The 20,128-nt window shown below is 36.3% G+C and overlaps 1 long non-coding RNA gene across 1 annotated transcript in view; it reads right to left on the bottom strand.

Moving 5' to 3' along the window:
* LOC144458714 (uncharacterized) overlaps nucleotides 1-18,128 on the bottom strand; it is a 100,073-nt gene extending 81,945 nt beyond the window's left edge. The window contains exon 1 of the long non-coding RNA XR_013488098.1: nucleotides 17,887-18,128. This is a non-coding gene — a long non-coding RNA (uncharacterized LOC144458714). The remainder of the gene's footprint in view (nucleotides 1-17,886) is intronic.
* Between the last annotated feature and the right edge of the window lie 2,000 nt (nucleotides 18,129-20,128).

Here is a 20,128-nt window from a genome sequence, read left to right as displayed (position 1 = left end):
TGGTGATTGGACTTAAAGGGATAGTTCAGGTTTTTTGAAGTTGGGTTATATAAGGTCTTTATCCACAGTCAGTGTATTACAGAGCGGCTCCAGTTTGGAGAAGCAGACAGAGGTACCGACACAGAAGCTAAGCAATGTAATGTGGTTTACAGGGGCAGAAGCAAAACTGATTTTAGCCCTTGAAAAAATCTATCAGTTTAAGTGAATGCTATATTTCGACAAGGAACTGAAGCTATTATCTATGCTGCCTTCAAATCCACCAGACTCCAATAATAAAAACAGTAATTTTACCTTGCAGAATGTGACGGTCCCTCTATTTGGTTCCTCTGCTTGGGTTGTGTTTTCTCATGCCAGGGCAGCAGACTTGACTGAGTGCATAGGACACACCTGGGCCAGCTGTGCGCCATACACACAGATCCACAGTCAGTCCTTGCTGGCAGACCTCCTCACACCTCTCTGGGCTCTTAAGCCCCATTTCCATCGAACACTTTCGGTATGGTACCTTTGGAACCAAGAGTAACCCTTCAGACGTGGTACCTAGACCCTAGTGTTTCCACTGCAAACAGTCCTCTTAAATGTGGGCGGGGTTGTTGTCACTCACTGCTCCGTCCAGCACTCGCTGTATTTCCTCATCAGCGGTGACACAGATGGAAGTCTGCACCTGGTTTATCGTCCACAGAACGAGGCTGCACGCCCACATTTTCACAACAAAATAGAACAGGCTGCAGTGAGAGTCTCTCTCCATGGGATATTTAAAAATAGCAGCTTTGTGCATTTAGTCCTTCTCAGGCAAGCTCAGGGGTTTAGGCTCAATCCCAATTTCACCCCTTAGCCCTACCCTTTAGTTTTGCGCATTCACGTGAGGGGAAGGGGTATCCAAATTCTCCTGTGGATCGAGGGCGAGTGCCAAGGGCTAGGGCCAAATAGCCCTTAAAACGAAGATTTTCCTGGACCACACTAGCAACCAAGGGGTACATGGAATTTTCCCACAATTAAGTGTGAACATTGGCAAAATGGCGCAACGAGCAGCCAAAACGAGCTATAAATGTATACATGAATGTTTACACGTTTAGGTAAGCTCGTTAGCTAACGTTAGCGTTGATTAGCTCGGTTAATGTTAAATACAACAAAACGTCTATTTACAGCCAATCCATACATACCAAAAACTGGTCCATCAGCACTTGTATGCGTCAAAGATATCTTCTCCTCCTTTGATTTCTGCGATTTGTGGACAGCCGCAGAAATAACACTAAAACCCAAGCAATGGACATTACAACGTTTGCAGATGGCATTTTGAATGTTTGTGATAAACACTTGTCGCCTCTGCTGACGTAGCAGCCAGCTAGCAACAACGTTTGATGACGTAGCAGTAATCAAGTGCTGTCCCATTTCTTAGGGGAATATCTTCACCCCTAGCCCTTGGCACTCCGTTTTGAGGGGCAAGGGGTAGACGAAGGAGTAGGGGTAAAAATGAGGATTGAGCCTTAGTGTTGCTGGAGCCCACAGGAACAACACTCCACAACGCTTTCTTTTTTCTCTTCAAACACTTAAAGATCCACTCATTACTGAAAGTGTGTGTCATATAAAAACTAAAGTGATGGTCGAAGTTGTCACAGTGAAATTTAAGGTGTGCTGATGGATTCACGTCATCAACTCATGCACTGAGTAACATTACAAGTTAACGTTCCACCTTAAAAGTTGCTGGCATTCGGCCCAGTGAATGAAGTTATTTTTTCTCAGACTCCACCTCCTGTGAGAGGCAGCAAAACATCCTTTCATTTTATAGTTACAGTTTACTAATAAAACTCTCCACAGTATGAACAGTGGTTACATGAGCCTCAAAACCAGACACAACTCACCCACTTGAACATATGAGGTCCAGTTGGCATCTTGACTATTAATATTCATAATCTGGTATTTCTCCATGAGTTTATTGTGACCACAAGCAACCCTGTCTCCTTGAAATTACGTGTGTATAATACTAAACTGCTCTCTTAATTATATTGTTGTGGCAGCGTAGTTGCTTCTTGGATAATGTTGAGACACAACATTTCTTTAAGGTACAGGGACACTAAACAACATCGTTCAGTCAGCGTTATGAGAGGCTGAATTAAGACATAGTCAAGGGGGAGTGAAGCAGAACGACCTGCTGTCAGTCACCTGAGTTTGTTTTCCCATATAGCACTGATGAAGCAGGATGACATCATCAAACTGTCCAGAACTTAAGGACAACAATCTATCAGGACTGAATGTGTTATCAACAGTAAACAAGGATTTGTCCACGTTGCACAAGGGTCAGACCCCATCCTGTGACCTTTAACCTCTGTGGGAGGAGGGGACGGAGGTCCATGTGGCGTAACATGATGAAACAGTACGGAGCAGTGTGAGGCTGTGTCAGTTCAACAGCGATGAAACCACAGAGATCATTCACATTATATCTTCTATTTCAAACTGCACTGACGCCTAATCTCTGTAGCTTCACTTCGTCTTATCAACTGATCACACAGTTACTGATACCTTTATCTCACCTGATCAGTTCCTTGATGTCATCTCATTTTATTCATCTCACTCAGTCTTTAATCTTTTTCTCTTTTAACCATTTGTGTTAAAAACTCTGCTCTGGGTTTAAACATGAAGAATTATTAATCAATCAATCAATCAATTTTATTTATAAAGCCCAATATCACAAATCACAATTTGCCTCACAGGGCTTTACAGCATACGACATCCCTCTGTCCTTATGACCCTCGCAGCGGATAAGGAAAAACTCCCCCAAAAAAAAACCCTTTAACGGGGAAAAAAACGGTAGAAACCTCAGGAAGAGCAACTGAGGAGGGATCCCTCTTCCAGGACGGACAGACGTGCAATAGATGTCGTACAGAACAGATCAACATAATAAATTAACAGTAATCCGTATGACACAATGAGACAGAGAGAGAGAGAGAGATGCAGGTAATGACAGTAGGTTACAACAACATTATTGAAAGTAACAATGTTATAGTTATAGTTCTGGCTACTGTGGTACAATATGTTGAAAGTATGTATTAATATCTGGCAGTATACATATGTGACAATAGTCATATGTGTATAATAACAGTAGAAGTATGACTAATGACTAATGATGGCAGTAGCAGCTGGAGGCATCTGGCAGGACCACGGCAGCAGCACAACCACACACGTCATGCTGTCCAGGCACCACTGCGATATGAGTTAATCTGAGAAACAGTGGAGCACAAAGGCTCCGGAGAAGAAGCCGAGTTAGTGACATCCAGAATGGCCGAGTTAGCAAGATGCAGTAATAGAATACGAGAGAGAAGGAGAGAAGGTGCCCGGTGTATTATAGGGGGGTCCTCCGGCAGACTAGGCCTAAGTCAGCCTAACTAGGGGCTGGTACAGGGCAAGCCTGAGCCAGCCCTAACTATAAGCTTTATCAAAGAGGAAAGTCTTAAGTCTAGTCTTAAATGTGGAGACGGTGTCTGCCTCCCGGACCGTAACAGGAAGATGATTCCACAGGAGAGGAGCCTGATAGCTGAAGGCTCTGGCTCCTGATCTACTTTTGGAGACTTTAGGGACCACGAGTAACCCTGCGTTCTCAGAGCGCAGTGATCTGGTGGGATAATATGGCACTATGAGCTCACTAAGATATGATGAAGCTTGACCATTTAGAGCTTTATAAGTTAACAGTAGGATTTTAAATTCAATTCTGGATTTTACAGGGAGCCAGTGCAGAGAAGCTAAAACAGGAGAAATATGACCTTGTTTCTTAGTTCCTGTTAGTACACGTGCTGCTGCATTCTGAATTAGCTGGAGAGTTTTTAAGGACTTACTAGAGCTACCTGATAATAGAGAGTTACAGTAATCCAGCCTAGAGGTAACAAAAGCGTGGACCAATTTTTCTGCATCTTTTCGGGTCAGGATAGGCCTAATTTTCGCAATATTACGCAGATGAAAAAATGCAGTCCGTGAGGTTTGTTTTAAATGAGAATTAAAAGACAAATCTTGATCAAATATTACTCCGTGGTTTCTTACGGTAGTGCTAGAGGCCAGAGCAATGCCATCTAGAGAAACTATGTCATCAGATAAAGAGTCTCTGAGTTGTTTGGGGCCAAGAACAATAACTTCAGTTTTGTCTGAATTTAACATCAGGAAATTGGTGCTCATCCAAGTTTTTATGTCTTTAAGGCAGTTATGGAGTTTAGTTAATTGATTACTTTCTTCTGGCTTCATTGATAAATACAACTGAGTATCATCCGCATAACAATGGAAATTTATAGAGTGATTTCTAATGATGTTACCTAAAGGAAGCATATATAGAGTAAATAGGATTGGTCCGAGTACAGAACCTTGCGGAACTCCAAAACAAACTTTGGTACGTAAGGATGATTCATTATGAACGTCAACAAACTGAAAACGATCAGATAAATAAGATTTAAACCAGCTTAGTGCAGAACCTTTTAGGCCAATTAAGTGATCCAGTCTCTGCAGTAGAATTTGATGGTCAATTGTGTCAAACGCCGCACTAAGATCTAATAAAACAAGTACAGAGACGAGTCCTTTGTCTGAAGCAATCAGAAGGTAATTTGTAATTTTAACTAGTGCTGTCTCAGTGCTATGATGCACTCTAAATCCTGACTGAAATTCCTCAAATAAATTATTATCATGGAGAAAATCACACAGCTGGTCTGCGACTACTTTCTCAAGGATCTTTGACATAAAGGGAAGATTAGATATTGGTCTATAGTTGGCTAACACCTCTGGATCCAGGGTGGGCTTTTTTAGGAGAGGTTTAATTACAGCTACCTTAAAAGACTGTGGTACATAGCCTGTTAATAAGGATATATTGATCATATCTAATATATGAGTGTTAACTAAAGGAAAGACCTCCTTAAGTAGCCTAGTTGGGATGGGGTCTAAGAGACACGTTGATGATTTAGATGAAGAAATCACTGCTGTCAATTCTTGAAGAGAAATTGGGGAGAAGCAATCTAAATATATATTAGGTCTTACAGCTGTGTTTGAGGTTAGATAGGTACTATCTGAGGACAAGAGGTCATGAACTCCCCCTCCTCGGCCGCTGCCTCGAGGAATGTGGGTATTATTATGACTGGGAGGAGTGGATTCATTGAGACTGACATATTCATCTTGACACAGCCAGGTTTCTGTGAGACTGAGTAAATCAATATGATTATCTGATATTAATTCGTTTACTAACACTGCTTTAGACGATAGAGACCTGATATTTAACAGTCCGCATTTAATTCTCCTGTTTTGTCTTTCTGTCACAGAAGAGGTTTTAATTTTTATGAGGTTGTTATGCACAACTCCTCTTTGTTTAATTTTAGATTTAAATAATGTAGGTGGTCGGGGGACAGACACCGTTTGTATAAAACTATGAAAACTATGGCTGGGTAACTGAACTAGAAGCTCAGAGAGGCGTATAGGACTGCGTCTCCGAGTCCTGGTCTCAACTCAACTTTTATTGTGTTTGGAAATTTAATGATGTGAAACAAATCAAAACATTCAAACTATATAATTTTCAGTTAGACTGTGAAGAGGTCCACGGACTGACCTCAGATCAGCTCATGTAGGAGGCTGTGTGTGTGTGTTCGCATCGTTTTTTCTAAACAACATTAAAGATAAGACTGTCAGTGGAAGACTTTGATCTCACACACACACACACACACACACACACACACACACAGTCCACAATGTCCTCACTTTTTCCAAAATGTCGTCACTTCACTACAAAGTCCATGACATTGCTTAAATGTCCTCATTTTACTTACATGTCCTCACTTTGCAAAAAGCCTTTACTTTCCAAAGTCCTCACTTTACAAGAAAAAGTCCTTCACTTAAGTGTCCTCACTTTACAAATAAATCCTTAACTTAGTTAAAAGTCCTTACTGAAGTTAACACTCTTTATAATAATAATAATAATAATAATAATAATAAATGTCTTCACTTAAGATGTCTTCACTTTACTAAAATGTCCTCACTTAACTTGAAAGTTCCCACTTTACTTAAATGTTCTCAGTTAAATAAAATGTCCTCACTGTAATAAAATGTCATCACTTAACTTAAATGTCGTCACTTAACATGTCCTTACTGAACTTAAATGTCCTCACTTTACTAAGAAGTCCCCACTTTAATAAAATGTCTTCACTTAACATGTCCTCAGTTTTACTAAAAAGTCCTCACTTTGATAAAATGTCCTCACTTACCTTAGATGTCCTCACTTAACTTGAAAGTCCCCACTTTACTTAAATGTGCTCACTTAAATAAAATGTCCTAACTTTACTAAAAAGTCCTCACTGAACTTAAAAAAAAGTAAAAAAAAAAAAAAAAAAAGTCCTGACTTTACTTAAATGTCCTCACTTTACTAAAAAGTCCTCACTAAACTGAAAAAAAGTTTAAAAAAAGTCCTTACTTTACTAAGTCCTCACATTACTTAAATGTCCTCACTTTACTAAAAAGTCCTCACTTTACAAAGAGTTCTTTCTTTACTAAGTCCGTACTAAGTCCTTTACGTGAATGTACTCTCTTTACAAAAAAGTCCTCATTTTACTAAAAAATCATCACTTTATTAACATGTCCTCATTTTACTTTAATGTCCTCACTTAAATAAAATGTCCTCACTTTACAAAGAGTCTTTTCTTTACTAAGTCCCTACTAAGTCCTCATTTTACTTAAATGTCTTCTAAAAAAGTCCCCACTCATATTAGTCCTGACTTAACTTTATTAAATTATGACGTGAAAATGCTCTCACAAACGTCCTTACTTTCTGAAAAAATGTCTATAACTATTACACACACACACACACACACACACACACGCACGCACACGCACACACACACACACCAACAATCTGAAACGCTAACAGAGATGATGTCAGCCAGCAGTAGCCTGCAGGTCGATACGTTGCTGCTTTAGTTTTTAGGGAGTGTGGTCAAAGGTCAGAGGTCAGGGAGTGTCTCCTGAACCGCAGTGAGGACGATGAGCCAAAGAAACTTTGTCAATAAACATCAAACAAGTGTATTTTTAAAAGATCTTTTTATTGTGATTTTCATAGTTTTACAGTCAAAGCCGAAGAGTGAAGGAATCTTTTTTTGTCATGAAGTAAATAATACATCTGCAAACTTCACAAAATAAACAAACACATAAATTGCATAACAAATAAATGAATATCAGGCCCTTAAAAAAGTCTCTCAAAATCAGGGAGATGATAAACTGCATCAATTCACCTGACTACAAGTAAAATATAACATTTTAAATGTAAACTGGGACAAATGTCTTGTGTAATAAAGGTGTGTGTGTGTGTGTGTGTGTGTGTGTGTGAGCCTCTACTCATTTGCACATACACTATATGTTTGTCTCGTCCCTGAGGTCCTAATCAATCACTATCTCCTGCTGTGTAATTGTGTCATCACTCCTACACCAGCAGAAAAATATAAAATATCAATAATGATCACGGTAATACTTGAAAGATTAACTGGTACAACAAAAAAGAACATTCGTAAAAAAAAATTTAAAATAATTCAAAATTACATTAAAAATAAAAATCGTGCAGAAATATTTTTTAAAATTCTTTCACTAACATTTTATTTATATATTATATATTTATATTCAATTACAGAAAAACTAAAAGATAAAATTGTATTATTATTATTATCTTTTATTATTATTATTATTATTATTATTATTATTATTATTATTATTTTCACTCAGTGGGGCTGTTTAAGGAGCAGAAACAGAAACAACCGCCAGAAGAATGTAGGTCAGCAGCGTGTATGTAAATGAGAGAGGTCAGATAGCGTGCGCCAGGGGTGGCTGACCTCTGACCTCTGACCCTTTGCGCCGCTTCATGTCAGCAGCTGCTAACAAAAGAAAACCTGCAGCGGTCAACAGCTGGAATTAAAACAGGCCTCGGTAATCTCACAAATTGGGATTGTGTTTAATTTGAACAAAACAATTTGTAAACGTCCATACGCTTAATATTTTACAGTTTGATGCGTGATATATTAATATTATATTATTAAATAAATAAAAAAATAAAAAGGGAAATAAAAAAAATACATATATTTTTTTAAAGTAGGACAACATTGAGCTGAACTGGAAAAAGCACAGAGGGTTAAAATAAAATAAAACAAAAGGCAAATGAACTGGAAATGTTTAACGTCACATTGTTTTGATTGTTGACGTTAAAAGATAAAAACTATTGATTCCTGCAGGAGGAAATGAGGTCAGTGCAGCAGGGAAGAGCTAAAAATATAAACATTACAAATACGTAAAAATATAAATAAGATACAACCAAATAATAAAGTAAATAAATAAAAAAGAATTTAAGTAAGTGAGTGAACAGGTAAATAAATATGCATATAGATGTGAGCAAATCTGTAAAAAAACAACAACACGTAAATATGTTAATTGTATATGAATTTGTTTTTTTGTTTGTTTTTTTTAGTTATTAAAAGTAGTAGTAATTATATTAATTACACAATAAACACATTATAAAACCTGCAATAAAGTGTAAAACCAAAAAAAGAAAATTAAATTAAATTAAATTAAATTAAATTAAAAGAAAATTAAATTGAATTAAATTAAAGTAAAGTAAATTAAAGTAAAGTAATTTAAATTAAATTATATTGAATTAAATTAAATTAAATTAAAAACTAACTAAAAAAAAAGTGAAAAACGTTATAATATTCTGGCTAATAGACACAAAATCATAGAGGTCCTAATTGGGTCTAATCCCACATAAAAGAAGAAACTTAGAAATGAGCTGCGGTCGCTGGCCGACATGAGAGACGATCACTTCTATCACACACTGGAGAAAATATCAATACGCTGCATCTCTGACTTGAGTGTGTGAATGTGTTTTGGCATATAAAACAGCCCTGCTAATCTGCTGTCATCTCTGATTCAACCGTGCGGAGATGTGAAATATTAATGCGGCTCTTCTTCTTGGTCTCTTTGATCACAAGTGTGAAAAACTCAGAAACCCGCAGCCTCGGTCTGCAGCCGTCGTGCTGATTGTCGGCGCCGTCTTTGGGGCCGAGAGGAAATCAATAAATCAAATGTTATGATTAAAAGAGCAACATGCCAGAGGACATTAAATAATCATGCAGGGAGGAGGAAGAAGAGGAGGAGGAGGAGGAGGAGGAGGACTCCCTGCCTTTAGTCCTGTAGTTAATAAATAATGACTGGGCTGCAGTGATTTTGGGAATCACTTTTGTCAACAAGGAGGCTCATGATAAGACACAGTTCTTTGTGGACATATAAATAAAGTTGACTGAGCAGAGTAAATGTTTTCATGCTGAGAAATGCTGAAATGTTTAATGAAGGTCATGATGTGAGTCGAGTTTAGAGTCACTCTGGTGTTGTTGCTCTGGGTTAATGTTGACAGGGCAGCAAACTGTCTGTCAGGGGTGTCATCATGTATCCCTGTTTGACATTACAGTCCAGTGTGCAGTGTTTTGTTTCTTTTAGGACAGGCGTCTTTAGTGTTTTTCAGGTGGTTTGAGTTGAAGGTGTGAGAAAGAACAGTATCAGTAACATTGTTAACACTGTGCTACATTACAGAGAAATACAAACCGTACTAATGAACCTTCATTAATATAGGCCTATATTTTATCTACAAGTGTACGTCACACACTGAGCGAGCCGCCTGTTAATGACGCTGTGGGCTAATGGGCATGTAGCTACTTCCATGTTTCAGATGACACGTCATGTTTGTAGTCGACCAATGAAGATGAGTTTACATATCACCTTGGGTTCGTCCTTCACCTTCTCAAAATGATCCCACACTTTGGATTTCCTGCCCGACATGTTATTAACTAGCCTGTGGAATAACCGCAGGTACCAGCCCTGGAGATTAACCTGACTCCTGTCTGACTGCTGAGCGTGGACACTTCCTGTGTCTGTCCTTTCACATTAAAGTCACACATGGTCCAGTCATATAGGTTTGGATTTATTTTGACAAGGGGCAGTTTGTTTTCTGCGACCAATGAAATGATGACCGTTCTGGTCAACTAATGTCAGCAGCTGTAGCGTCACTAGCTGTGTTAGCTTCAGCCTTTGCACTTTTGCCGGTGGTTTCTGAGGTGGACGATGTGTCAGAGTCTCTTGCTTGAAAGGGTACAAGACGATCCATTGTGGCTCCCAAGAGTTTTCGTACACTTGGAATAATAATAATGCAATCTTGAAAAAACAAAATCCAAGGCAACTCTTCTCTGGTGCAAAAGTTAAAAGACCTTTATTAAATGGCTAGTTCATGATGAACATTAAAAACCCCATGTTCATCTTGAACTAGCCATTTAATAAAGGCCTTTTAACTTTTGCACCAGAGAAGAGTTGCCTTGGATTTTGTTTTTTCAAGATGTACTGCACTTCCTGACCAAAGAGCACCTTCCTGGATACCATGATACTGCAACCATTGTAGAGTGAGTAAATAACAGACAGCTACTTGACAGAGACAACAAACTAACTCGACAACATGGCCAAACCCAAGTATGACGCTGAATATATCAAACTGTGTGGACCTTGAACTAATGACTAGGGAGAAATCTGGACCCTGTGGCAGGACCATTTGGGAACCAGTGATGTAAAGACACATTTATCAGAGCTAATAATATGTTGGATCCATTTTAGTGTGTATTTTCAGACAAATTTTTGAATTTTGGAAGTAAAGAATGAGGTTAATGGAAAACACCTGGAGAAGTTTTTCAGCATAAAAAAATTACGTCCAAATCAAAAACATCTCGTCATTTCTGAGTAGGACTGAATTAATTTAGTTAAAATATCTCAAATAAAATAATGTGACGACTAAATATCAACATAACTTTTGGATAAATATTAAGTTGGTTCAAAGCAAAGATTTTCAAAGCAAAATCCTGACACGAGAGCAAAGACTTAGGTTTTGAGAGAGAGAAGAAAAATGTTTTGAGAGAAACAACTTTTTTTTGAGAGAGAAAATGTTTTCACAATGATAGCAAAAAAATAATATTTGAGAGTAAAAAAAAAGGTTTTTGAGAGTTTTTTTTTCCCTGGAAATCATTTTTTAAATCTCAGATTATTTTTTTATATTCTATGACAAAATACTTTCTCTCAAAACTTTTTTTAGTCTCAAATATTATTATTTTTTGCTATCAGTGTGAAAACTTTTTCTCTCAAACATTTTTTTCCCTCTCATATCATTTATTTTCTCGCTTGTAATAAAGACACAAATATAGCTCCATAGTTTTCAGCTCACGCACTGTGACTTTAAATGCTTTAAATTTGGGATATTTTAAAGACTGAAGAAGTCAGCAGTTTCACAGTGTTGTATTGGAGTTGGGAAACGATGATGATTTTATGTTTTTTAATATTTTCTTTACAGGCACAATCATGGTTAAATAAAGGTCTGAACTTTGAAATACTCTGCTGTAGTGATACGTCAACATAAAAATAACTCAAACCTCTCTAATTTATTTGTCTTTTTAACAGCATCACCATGACAGATACGACCATCACACCAGATCTGAAACTGGAATATATTCAGGATTTAAAATTTATTATTTAATGTGTACTGGTAATGTTTCCGTTGGGGAGGTGAGCAGCTAAACCCTGGGTCAAAAGTTTTGGATTTTTAAAACCGTTTTTTTTTTATTTAGCCTAAAAAAACAAAATAGTCAATATGATCGAATTTCAAACCTAAAACCTGAGTCTTCAACATCAGATCCACCTATTTTCAGTTGTGTAAAAGGCAGCAGTGTTCAGAGCTGCAGTTTAATTGACTTTTGTAAGTTTCTGTACAAATACTGTAGCTGTGTTAGAACATGGAGCTTTTAGAATAGAATAGAAAACCTTTCTTGTCCAGCCACATCGAAATATGTCTTCAGTTTCAGTTAAGATAAAAGCAATATGTAAGTCATATGTGGACAAAGCCGACATTCAGTACCTCTAACTGATGTCATCTTGCCCATGTCTGTAATTTCATTTTCTGTTTTGTTCTGTTTGTTGTGTAATTCTGTAAATACATTGTGTGTGTTCATTCACTGTCACTATAAAAAATGTACCACTGCGTGTGCAGTCACGTAACTCCACCCCTGGACTGAGCAACTTGGCTTGTGGCTTGGCTTGTGTATTGAAGTTATATTGAAGCTGTATTTGTGCGCTGCGTTGGCGTTCACTGATTGTTTTGCTACTGGAAAATAAAAAGGTGTGGAAAAAAGGAAGGCAAATTTGGTTTAAAAAAAATAAAGGAAAGGGTTTAAAGCAAACTGACTTTGTAAAAATAAAAAAATAAAAAGGCGCGTGAGAGAGAGGACAGGGGGCCCAAAATTTGGTGCTACGCCCCTGTGCTCAAATATTAACAATTCATTCATATATTAAACAGACGTCATAAAAAGCAGCAGCAGTCACTAATATCTAATAAAAGTCATGCAGTCAGAAAGTGGATTAAAAAAAACAGGTCAAGATTCAAACAAACACACAATAAAGTTTAATAAATGATGGTGGAAATGCAGCTCCTGTAGTGTCTTATCTATGGGTTTGCTTCATTTTGTGTTAAAAAAAAGTGCTGATTCCACTTTAAATGATAAAACATAAGCTGCTCTGCATGTCCCCAAATGTACAGATAGATACAGAGGACATGACCTCTGTGTCCTCAGCTGCAGCCGTGGTCTGTCCACATGTATTCATATGGTGCTCTGTATTATACTACACACACACACACACACACACACACACACACACACACACACACAGAGTTATCAGCAGTGTTAACTAATGTGCTCAGTTGAGGAGTAAAGCTGCCCTCAGATCACCGAGCTGCTTCTCGGAGAGGAAACTGAGCTCACATGGAAATTTATCACTAATATTGATCTGAATTAGCATGAGCTGCCTCCGCCCGTGGCCATGTTCCCTCTGATGTTTGCTCAAACATACTCCACTGTATGTGTGAGTGTGTGTGTGTTTGTACTCAAACTGTCAGCTGCTGAAGTGGGTTTAATGAGGGAGGACGATGAGCTCTTTAATGATGTGAATTATACAAAAAAACCTGATTAGAGAAATTATTTCAGAATATATTTTCTTGCCTTTCTCTCCTCCGTCTTATCTAAATATCTAATAAACAATAAAAGCTGTTCATCCTGGACGTTCAGGGGAGATTCATTTATTTTTTAATTGTTTAGTATCTCCTGGTAATTTTTCTGTTTGTATTTTTCTGTCTACATATCACTGTGGATACTCTGTGACTTAAACGTGTCATCAAAGTAAAGCTTTACTGTTTATTTTAGGTTTTATAAAACAGAGTAATGGCATTAAAAACACTGAAATACAAAATGTTCTAACATTACACAGTGGCAATAAAATAACTACAGCTGCATTTTGAATTGAGGTCATGTGTTGTGTGTTTTTGGGGGATAATTATGGATTTTACAAGTTTAGGGGGAGCTAACAAACTGGGTGTTTTATAGTCTGATTCCAGTGTTGTCATACTTAATGCATCTAATTTGGACCAATTTAAAAGCAGCAAATAAAAGACCAGCATTTGTTCTCATTTCGAAAGGAAAGCAAAATATAGAAAAACAAGGTAGGGGCTAAGTCATTAACAGAGCACTGCAGGTGTTCATCAGGGCTTTAAAAACATACATCACAGGTGAGGCCACACCTATAAAGTAGCAGGAACCAAATGGCTCTTGGGGCCACACCTCATTAATAATTCAGCCACTACAATAAAGACTTCTTAATTTTTCCTTCCTCGTTTTTTCAGAGTGCCTGGATCGCCTTCCTGTCGATCCTGTTGTTTCCCGATCTTCAGGAGCACACGACACAAGATTTTGATCTACGTCTGTTTAAACAGAGCAACCAGTCGTCTCTCTATTTTACTATTTGTCTTTATTTATTTAATAAAAATGAGAATAATAACTTTATTTAGAACGCTCTTTTATAAAAGCTATACATACTAATTACAAGTAGATAGATAGATAGATACATACATAGATACATACATACATACTTGGAATATGTCTCAACAAAACTTAAAGCTGACCTTATTAATAGAGAATTTCAAGGTTTAATTGATTTCTAATCTTACTGATGAGAACTGACATTGCTTTAAGTTTTTTGTTTCTTTGTTTTTTAAGTTGATGTTGTCATGTATTCGTCTTGTACTGCTATGTCTTTTTAGCTGTGTCTGTATTTACTACGTGTGCCTCTGCACCACTGTAAATGAAGGTCCATCCTCAGTGTGTTTTCTGATGTTTTGAATAAATAAAATTAATGATTTTGCCAGGAATTAATTATTTTACAGGAAACAGACGACTTGGTAAATTAAAAATCCTTCAGACTTTCTTTGTGGTAATATCTCTGACGTGCTTGTGACATGTGTAAGTGTAAATTTCAAAAATTCAAAAAGCAGCAACTGTGAACAGAAACAGAAAGTACGGTATCCACCCCTAACCTGAGGGACATGTATGCAGGACACTATGATGCAAGCATAGAACATACAACAAGTATTAAGACGTCCACATGAGCCTGCGTACGCAAACTTATTTTTTAATTTTATCTTTGCACCTCTTGTCTGCAGTTTTGCTGCTTTTAATTGTGTTTTTTTAATTGTAATATAATGCAATGTAATATCTTTAAGTGTGTGCCCTTTATTATGTTTTATATTTTTCTGCTCTTTTTTTAATTGAATCTCCCTGCTGTATGAAATGTGCTGACTTGCCTTGGCAAATATTCTGACCTGGGTGGGGTGGGAGACACAGGGGGACTCAGTATCTGTAAAATCCTGGCTACATTCAAGGGCCTGTAAATCTGCAATAACTTTACTTAAAAAAATTAATTACTCACATTTACAAATGTTGTACCACGAGTAAGCTGTAAATCTTCTGAATTATAGGAAAAAAATGCAATTTTAATCAAATTTATTTACTGAAAAAGTATTGGAGATATATGGACATATTTATTCTGCTAACAACTAATATTTCTGTAATTATCTATGACTTAGTGCCGCCTAGTTTACATGCTGTAATGTGTAATATTATCATTTTACTGACGACTTCTATGAGTATTTTTTAGTATCATTTCTTTACTGCCTCAGTGCTCTGCAGGGCTGATGTGTAACAGTGTGAACAGGAGCTGAATGTGGGATGTGGTCACTGTATTGTTGCGTCAGTGTTTTGCTCCTCCTGATTTTGTAGCTTTATGTTTGTGTTTCTGAATTTGTCTCTTGAAGAACTGAAGTTAAAATTATCCAGCAGGTTCACACTGACACAGTCACACTCATGTCTTATAGATACAGAAATAAATGAATATTGCACGTTCATGCATTTGACCTTCTTTATTCTTAAAAGTATGGCAGCACCAGTTAAAGGTTAAAACAATTCTCTCTGTTTGTCCAGGTGATATCTGAGAGTGATGTTGAATCCCTTAAAAAGTCATACAACCTTAATTTGAGGTATCTTGTTTTTATCATAAGTGATTTAATGACTGAATCTCATGTACAAAAACATAATTCTTTAAGTGGCTGTTTTGCTGCTGGTGTTAAACGCCAGTTAAAGAATGCACAATGACTTATGTGCAGATTCATGAAGGTGTGAGGTGACAGGCTGTTAAATGAGTGTTTATTCAGAGCTGCAAACGCCATGATAGCGGCGTGCGGTCACATTTGAATACAGCGGGTTGGCTCCGCACGCGGCCATTGTGTTCCCATTAAAAGCCGATTTCACGGCCAACAGAACCGCAACAAAGGAGGCAGCAGGTCTGAAAAGTTTGAAAAGACTTGAGGAGAATAAAGGAGGAAGAGAAAGAGGAGGAGGAGGGAAGAAGAGGACGAAGGGAAGGGCGAGGAGATAGAAGGAAGATCATGGAGGTGTGTTTTAGTTTGCTCAGATTTTTGCTCAGATATATATGTATATATTTGCATAGTGTGTGTGTGTGTGTGTGTGTGTGTGTGTGTGTGTGTGTGTTTGAGAGGGGAGTCAGACACATCATTGTTTTTGTGGAGTTTTGGAAGGGTTTGTAGCTCAATATTATCTCTATATCTCTATGTATTTAACATCTATAAATGTATATACATCTCTTTATAACCTCTAACTATCTATCGATCTATCCTAATATATATATATGCATATATATATCACAAATATACCACAAATCTCTAGACATACTATTTAATATATCTCTACATATCTGATTATATTTGATATCTGATATATGATTATTATGATTATATAAAATCACCTTATATTAAATTTAAATTTCTACTTATCGCCACATCTTCAATAAAATATGTCTTTTTATCTCTGTGTTTGCGTCTCAGCTGTGTGTTACCTGTGCACATGTGCATTTCTATTTTATCTCTACATATTTAAACGCAGTATATTTTCTCCTATAAACACAGTCTATATCTCTAGAAATCTCCAAACTATCCGCACACGTCTCTGTATTATTTGAAAACATGTATTAATAAATTATTTCCTCGTCTTTATCTTTATACAAACCTTTGTGTTCCTTCTATACACTGTGTTTATTTTAGTGTCTGTACTAGTCTATAACTTATCTTATATGTATATCTTTAAAACCACATATATTTAAATACAGTTCTGTATTTGCCCCCCTACTAATTTGTTTCATCACTTTATATAAAATTAAGTCAGTGTATAAAATATTAACAGCTGTTTAAATCTTTACTTACAGTATCGCTGATAACTTATTTCTCTTTCTATATATATTTTCCTATATCTACGTCTCTAAGTATCTGTATTATTTCAGAATATGTATTTATAAATTAATACGATTTCTCTTCATGTTTATACAAATCTCTTCGTCAGCTCTATACTGTCAGAATTTAAATCACTGTATTATCTCTGCTAATTTTTAGTTTACGCAATAAAATCTCATCAAATATTTATCTCCCTGAATCTTGAATGTTTATTACCCCTTCATACGTATGTCTATAATCCCTATTTCAACATCACGTCTAAATCAATCTCTATATTTACATTTACATCCATCAATTATCTCAATTTTATTTATTATATCTCAATTAACATCAACATTATCTGGTATATTTCTTTATACATCTCCATAAGACGTATAAACACGAAGCTTCAACATACTCTATAATATATATTTATTTTTGTCCTGAGTCTCTAAACATTTCTATATTACCGTTTCTCAATCTTTAAAGCTTTGTCTATTTGATATTTAAATATCATAATCAGAGAAGCATTTATCTCCAAGTAGGTTTCACTTTCAAGAAATCTGCTTTGGTTTTTTTGGTGCACACATTAAACAAACAACTTAAAAAGAAGAATAAAAACAAGGCAACACTCAAGAACATAAATATAGTATAGAAAAATTACAATAAAAACACAACTAAGATACTTTTAAAACGTGCTATCACATAAAATACGTACATGTCTCAGATAATCTGCAGTTTGGTGCAGGAGGCGCAAAAATATTACGCAGGCAAAGTGCAAAAGTCGCAGAGCTGCAAATATAACAGTCCAAAATGTGAGTTCATATTAATAGTGTCTGCATGTATCTCTACATTTTTAATGGTGATTTTTTAAAATTGTGCATCATCTACCTTTTATATCTTTATTTCCTCTCTGAATAGAAATCATTATAATCTACATTACTGCAGTATACGTCTACATAAACCTCCACAGTATCTGTACATAACTTGGATTATTATCTTTATGTTTCTCCATCAAACTCTACAATATCTGTACATATATATTTCTTTATATAAATCCAGCTCTATAATTCTGCATATTGTCGTCACATATCTCAACATAAAGTCTCTGTCTCTGCGTCTACACTCAACCTGTCTCTTTTATTTAACACTAAATAAATATGGCTGCCATGAAACACCAAAACACACTGAACAGGACTCACCAGCAGCCAACCACTGCAGGAGGAGGAGGAGGAGGAGGAGGAGGAAGAGTTTACGGCCGGACAGATGGACCCCCGCTCCAAAACTGCTGGGTCATTTAGAGAGGGAGGATGACACTGGCTGTCCTGAGAGAAAAGAGTGAGACAGAGAGAGTCAGTGGGACAGATGCGAGGCAAAGCGGAGCAGTGTTTGTCACTAACGCTATAGATTAGCATGTGGTCTCCAGCACAAAGCTGCAGATCAATACTGCTGCTCTGTTGGCAGCAGATGGCCCGGGACACAGAGAGACAGAGAGAGAGAGAGAGAGAGAGAGAGAGAGAGAGAGAGAGAGAGAGAGAGAGAGAGAGAGGAAGCAGGAGGAGGAAACGTCCTGAGATCAACCTGCAACTCTGCAGCTTTATGCACACTTCACAGCCTGACGCTCGCTTTCAGACGGAGAATATGACTCACAGAGGAACCTGCTCCGTCACCAACTACTGTCTCATCTCTCTCTGAAACTGAGCCACAAGTTCCAACATGGATTATTTAATTATTAATTTAGCAGCGTTTGGATGAAGCTGATGTTAATTATTTTGTCTTGTTGCTTTTAATTTATTTTCTCTCATTAATTCTAAACTCAGCTGACTGATAAAGATTGTTCTTGTTTCTCAAACAGTCAAATTAAATTGAAAGTGAAAATTAAAATAAATGATGCTCTTGTAATAAAACTAAATCCACAATGGCTAAATTTTTTTTTTTTACAAATTTAAACTTGCCTCAGAGCAGTGACTCATTTCAACAGTTAATTATAATGAAAAAACATGTTTAATATTTGTTCACAAATTGTAAATAAAATCTTAATTTGAATCCGTTTTAAAGCAGCGCTGCTTACTAAAGCACAGTTTAAACAATGACGCTTAGAAACGTCACATTCACAAAAATACATTAAAAAGTACTTTTAAATTGAAAATTTTACATGCTTCATTATTTCTGGTCAAGCATTTTTAACTTGTTATAACAAAATCTGAAAACATAAAATATAACTGACGAGTATAGACAAAGAACCATATAAGTCCATATTTTCAAAATTTGAATAATACATATTTTTTTAGTTTTGTTGGACTGTACACCACATTTTTGTAGTTATTAATCTGTAAAATGCACAATGCACTTCCCCTCTTTTTATTTTATTTATTTTCGTTTTTTTCCTAAATTAATTTTTTTTAAACGCTAAGAAACAGGAAACGAAGAACAGAAAAATATAAAAGAAAACGTAACAAATATATACGCTCTGACAAAGATTCGTGGGGTTTGTGGATAAAGCTTAAAATAAATTAGTGTTTCAGCATATTAAAAATGTGATTGACAACTTATTTTTAAGAAGTTGCTAAAACAGCATTTTGACATTTTTGAGTAGGATGAAATTAAAATAAAGGAGTGACATTTACAGTACACACACTTAACATCACTACACAACTTTTGGACACATTTTAAGTTGGGTCAACTTAAGCAAATCATGTTGATTGTACTATATATATAATATAATCAAGTTGGTTGGATTCTAAAAGATTTGTGGGATTGACTCAGTAAGGTCAGAGATGGAACTTAGTTTAACTTAATTTTTTAAGTTGAACCAGTGGGTTATTTTGTAGAGAGTAGATTCCCTGTGAGTTGTATTATGATGCAAAATATATGTGCAATATACAACTTTAAAACCAAAACAGTGCGCACAGATGCAGCAAATTTAATCTATGAAATTAGTAGGTTGCAGCAGTATACTGTGGTATAAACACTGACCGTTATCATAGTGTGTACATCAAGTTTCAATTATAATGATGAATGAAAAAAATAAATCCTTTAATAATAATACTTTTATACACTATACCTTGAAACCCTAATATTTTCTGAGACCAGTATTATCTTAAATTCATACTGTTACAACCCTTGAAATGAGAATGTCATTTCCCACAGTTTGACACAACATGACTCAGCTCAGACAAGATACACAGGCTAATGATTATCTCAGTCAGTCAGTCAGTCAGTCACGGTGCTACTGTGGTGCCACTGATGTGTGCAAACAACTCACTGACCAAACTTTAACTTCCATGTTTAATATCATATTTAAATATTGTTGAGTGGTATTATGTCTAAACAGTATCTTTCTTTCTACATAAATAAAAGTATTTCATAACACGGTCAAAGTAAAGTGATCTTAAGCACGTAGAAGCCAACACCTGACTGCAGTATGAGCCTGTGACACATGAA

The sequence above is a fragment of the Epinephelus lanceolatus genome, chromosome 19 (assembly GCF_041903045.1).
Source record: "Epinephelus lanceolatus isolate andai-2023 chromosome 19, ASM4190304v1, whole genome shotgun sequence".
In the NCBI taxonomy this organism is placed as follows: domain Eukaryota; kingdom Metazoa; phylum Chordata; class Actinopteri; order Perciformes; family Serranidae; genus Epinephelus; species Epinephelus lanceolatus.
Note: the sequence above shows the minus strand (reverse complement) of the source record. Positions and strands in the feature narration are given on the sequence as shown.